Genomic DNA, 5,500 nt, shown 5'->3' on the forward strand with positions numbered 1-5,500 from the left:
TTTGAAAACTATTTTGTAGCCAAAAGGGTAGAGTTGTAATATTTGTTATGGTTTTAATGGAAATGCTTACATTTCATCTAAAAAAAAGAAGTAACAAAGGTTTTGGGTTTAAGAACTGTAAGAGAGTGTGATTCTAAAGGATTATGATGCTAAAGGTGGAAGTGTATGAACTCTATGGAAATTAGGTCTTGGCATGGAAATTAGGTGTATGAACTCAAGGGGTATTTTGGTTTCAGATGCATGCATCTAGGCTTTCTAAAGTATAGGAACTAGAAAAGGTGTAAGAACATTAAGATGGTTTCTTTTGTTTCAGGTTTATGAACCTTGGGGATATGGTGCAGGAGTGATACAAATTTATTCGGCCATTTCCCCTCTTCATTCTCATGCATTTTGACTCCATTTGAGACGGTTTTGCATGTCTTTGCTTGCATTTTATGCCCCGATTTCCTATCCTATATACTTGTGCGTTGCCTTGCAGGATTTGAGACGGAAACGGGAGAATTGGAGCAAGAAAGACGGAATTAGAAGCTAGCATAAGGAGAAGAAGAAGAAAAAAAAGCTGAGAATGTGTTCCCAGCCGGTAGGCCGGCAGCCGATCCACCGGCTAGGAACTCCATCCTTTGAAGACTTGAAGATTTTGGAAGAATTTACAGGGAGTTCCTAGTCGGGCACCTACTAGCAACCGGTGCACCGGCTGGAAAAGCGGGAAGAAGGAGGAAAAGATAGAAAAAGGAAGAACGATTACAGCGAGCTCCCAGCTTGCACCCCACCGGTGACCGGCCGGCCGGCCGTGCATACCTGATGACCCAAAATCAAATGTCAACTATCAGAAGACTCCCAGCCGGGCAGCCTACCGACGGCCGACCCACCGGTTGGGACACACATTTCGCAATTTTGAATTCCTTTGTAATTTTTGACCTATTTTCCTTGTAAACTATAAATACCCCCTCCCCTAATCATTTCGACACACAACCCAAGATCTGAAAATACTCTCTAAATTTATGCAACATTCCTTAATCAAAGTTTTAATCTTTTCATAATTGAGCCTTAATTACTTACTTAATTAACATAGATCTACTTAGTTTCAATAGTTTACATTTGGGTACTTGGTTTGTAATTGAAACTTGTTGAAGAACATCTCTCATTTATCAATCAAAGATTCAATCTTTCCTTTTGTTGGTACAAGTTCCTTCCTTTTTAGTTTGAATTTTCATTTGTTTACATTTTCATTTCCCAATTAGTTGTTATTTCATTTTGTATCATGTTTATCACTATGTTTGCTTGCTTTTCTCCAACTGTTTACATTTGTGTTCTAGGTATGTGTGAGTAGTGACCCCTTATGGTTTAGGGGGAATCTAAGTAAGGCTCAAGGATTAAGAATGGGTTGTTAATATTGGTAATGGGTAAATTGTTCGGCTTTTGTTTACATGCATATAAGGTGTGTGTAGAAATGTATGAATGAGATTTTATGTCTTTCTGCGACTTACGCTTAGTGACTTATTAAATGAAAGTTTATATGGATGTTTCATAACATGTTTACATTGAATTTTGATGCCTTGTGGGAACTTTGTATCCATCTTTAGGAGAATCTAAGAGATTAACTCCCTTGGCCAATAATTAGCCACTACTCTTTAATTCTTTAGTACCCATACTTACCTTAGCCTACTTAGGGGAACCTGACAACCCTAGTCTTTAATGCTAATTTACATCTTACTGCCCTAATTTACTTGCTTTTAATTGCTTTAGTTCTAGCTTTATCGATTGCCCCAACCTCCTTGTTTTTCGACTAGACTTAGACTTAGACAATTTAGGTGCAAATCCACCTCATCCTTGTGGTTCGACCCCGATTATGCTACTATAGTTGGGGTAACTTTTGGTGCGGAAATCGATGACTTATTTCCGTCACCAAAATACCCACCTTGAGATACAACATGCCTACCACACCCTTCTTCCAAGGCCCATTCCAACAACCTTGGTCCTTTCACCAAGGTGAAGGGTCGTCAAGTCAACAACCTCCACTACCCCCTCACTTGTAGAATTTATGGAAAACATGAACTTGGGGATGCAAACGGCCGCAAGTGAGCGGCTTGCCATGCAACAAAGGTTGGACCGGATCTAATTTGACCAAGCGGTTGGTCAATTCCCCGTGTATGATGACTACATTAGGCGGGGATACAAACATCCATCCGGCCTTCACCCCTTTTACTACTTTCTTTCGGACGGGGGGCACCCTACCGATGGGACCTTCCTCTATGGGGATATTAACCTCCGGCCGGACTATTTCAACAACCCGGTCTTCCCCACTCTGGCCTCTACTCAAGGAGAGGGGCATGAAACTCAATGGTTTGAAGGAACCCCATCCGTCTTTGGTGAATGGGGGAATGTTGGAGGCTCGGGTTCCGGGAGGGAATTCGACATTGACTTGACGGTGGAAGGATATGACACGGGTGCCCCTTCTATACCTGTAATACCACATTTTTCTTAGTTCTGTTACTCGGCAGAGTAATGCGTCGAGTGTTTTCTGGTCAAGCTACTGTCCAGGAACACTCGGCCGAGTAAGGGGTACTCGGCCGAGTATTCTCAATACTCGACCGAGTATCCGGTCTGACGGGTATTAATTCCGCTGTTTGATTAAGGATGATTAGAGTTATAAATTACTTTTAACAGTTTCACTTTTCACTTTTACCAAAACCTAAAACATTTCTACGTACTCTAATCATATCTAATCTCTCCCAAGACCTTGGATTGTTCGCGAGTCTTTGTTCATCTCTCTATAGCGTCGGTTGCGTCAGTAAGTCACTAGTCTTATACCTTTTGTTAGTTTTGTCTTTAGGGTTTACCCTAGTATTGGAATTTGGGGAAAATGGATGATTGCATGTTGTGATTGGATTGTTATGATTATTGTTAGGTGGAGAATTTGTAGAAGAACGTTTCTAGCTTTCGCTTGTTGACTCGTAATTAGATCTGTGCTAAGGTAGGGTTTCCCTACTCAGTTGATTGCATAATTATGTTAAAATGTGATGATTGTGATTTAATTGGCATGATAAATATTGTTGTTGATTTGTATTCTTAATTGTTGGAGTTGTAGTGGATTGATTATGGTGGTGAGGTGCGTCCTTGGCTGAATGGAGTCACTTGCGGGAGTGGCTTCACACCCTTGATTTGCCCCTTGTGGAACCCGCCATAAGAGGGGATGTGAACATTAAGGAACATGGGTTGTTGCTCGTTGCGATGAGCGGGGCTCAGGTGGGCAAGGCTGCGGTCCCCCACTGGCGGTGTGGATTATCTATTGATACGTGCATATTCTATACACTTTATCTGCGGTTTTGGCACGTATTTCCATGCATAACTGTTAGCTTAAGGCTACTATTTCTCCCGAAACGGTTTACTTTGCATTTTCTATGATTTATTGTAGGAATGAGTGGAAGTAAGCTAAATCAAGCCTAATTCGTCCTCCGGAAGCAACTTCAAGGAAGCCCAGAAGAAGGAGACTCAGATTCACCAACCTTGGGATGCGTGCAAAGGAGTGAAGAGCTGATTTGAAGGAACAAAAAGAGCCACTGCACAGCATTACCAGTCGATCGACCGCTCCCACCAGTCGATCGACCGTTGAAATCAAGCAGAAGCTGCTGTTCTGCATTTACCAGTCGATCGACCATGCTGACCGGTCGATCGACCAGTCTTCGAGCTGAGAATTATTTCTTCGTGTTAGACTTTTAAAAGCCCAACTTGTAATTAACCTTTGGCATCTTTTTATCAGTAGAACACAGCAACTATTAGGTTATGCTTTTCATTTATTAAAGAACTCAGTTTTTTTTTTAGATCTAGCTTTACGGACGGAAAACCTCGAATTCGATACTTTGTTCTTGAATTCAATTAGTAAGTTTTTATGCAATTCCTTTCTTCTTTTAATTCTTGTTATTTCAATTCTTGTTTTACCAATTTAATTCCAGAATTTCATCTCTTGTCTTTTGTCTTTTATTTAAATTCAATCATGTCAATCTTGTTCTTTGTTATCAATTTAGCAATGGTTGTAGTTTTAGTCATGCGTAGCTAATTGTTTTGATTGGGAACGAAATGAGCTATGGCATAAATTAGGATTGTTTGTTAGCATGAATTCTTCCGTATCGATCTTGTTGTCTTTTGATAAGCCTTTTTACTAGATTGAAAGATTAGTAATTAGAATTATCATTGGATTGGAATTTCTCTTGAGTGAAAGCTTTGAGAAATTTCGGGGAATTAGAAGACCGCAAGGTTAATTTGAGCATAGATCGAAAGGCTTGCTTATACCCCCTGAGACCGTATTATAGGATTTCTGCTACCTTATTGTCCTGACCATTGCCATGGTGAACCGAATTTCCCGATCCTCTTTTTATCTTGTTTAGAAATTTCATTTTAGCAATTAGTCAATTTAGTCAACCAATCTCAAAACCCCCCATTTAATTGTTACTTTTATAGACTGAAAAATAGCAAACAAAATCAACCTTGTCTCTCTGTGGTTCGACCCTTACTATCACTAGTTATAGTTTTAGTTTGGAATTATAAATTTAATTTTGATACAAAACGACGGTATCAAATTTTGGCGTCGTTGTCGGGGAGACGGTGTAATTTTGTTTGCTTTATTGTAGTTTATTTTTCTTGTCTCAAAGAACTTTTGTTCCTTGAGGCCGTTGCTTACCTTTACTTCTAGTTTTGCTTTTGCACAGTTAGAAGACAGATTTTTGAGAGGAAGACTTGAGTACTCTCATTTTGGCAATTATGGCTACAATGTATGATAATCTACAGCCAAAGGAACACCATCTTCCAAAGGGGCACCAGTTACCTACCCCTACTACGGGTAACTTCGAATTTCGTTCCTCTTATTTAGTGGAGCGAAATCAGTTTGCTGGTCTACCAGATGAGGACCCCTTGAAGCATATGGAGATTTTCACAGACTACTGCTGTTCCATACCTATACCAGCTGGGGTGACTCAGGATGAAGTAAAGGGGTTGATGTTCTTATACTCCTTGAAGGATTCAGCGCGAGATTGGTACCGCTACTTTGATAGGGTAGCAACTGGAGTCACGGACTGGACATCTCTAGCATTAGCCTTCTACAAGAAGTACTTCCCACTTTCAAAGACTGACGCCTTGAGAAGTAAAATCACAAGTTTCAAAGAAGGAGTCGATGAGGGTTTTTGCGAAGCATGGGGACGTTTCAAAAGTTTGGTCCGAGCTGTCCCTCACCATGGTTTCCAGCAATGGTATCTTTGCAACCTATTTTATAATGCTCTATATGATGATTACAAGGTCATCCTGGATGCAGCTGCTAATGGTAGGTTCCAAAACAATACCGGTCAGAGTAAAGGTTGGAACACTATTGAGGAGATGGCAGTCCATAGAGTTGAGTTTGGAAGTTCACGTGGAAAGTCACGAAAGCAAAGTGATGAAATGAGTGCCGTTGTGACACTTATAACTTCTATTACTGCCCGTCTCGAGAAGCTCGAGATTTCTGAAGCTT

The 5,500-nt window shown here is 40.5% G+C and overlaps 1 non-coding gene across 1 annotated transcript; it reads right to left on the reverse strand.

Moving 5' to 3' along the window:
- Nucleotides 1–5,127: 5,127 nt before the first annotated feature.
- Nucleotides 5,128–5,234, reverse strand: LOC141593351 (small nucleolar RNA R71). Its single transcript, XR_012521440.1, has one exon. It is a non-coding gene; the product is annotated as a small nucleolar RNA R71 (small nucleolar RNA).
- Between the last annotated feature and the right edge of the window lie 266 nt (nt 5,235–5,500).

The sequence above is a fragment of the Silene latifolia genome, chromosome 7 (assembly GCF_048544455.1).
Source record: "Silene latifolia isolate original U9 population chromosome 7, ASM4854445v1, whole genome shotgun sequence".
NCBI lineage: Eukaryota > Viridiplantae > Streptophyta > Magnoliopsida > Caryophyllales > Caryophyllaceae > Silene > Silene latifolia.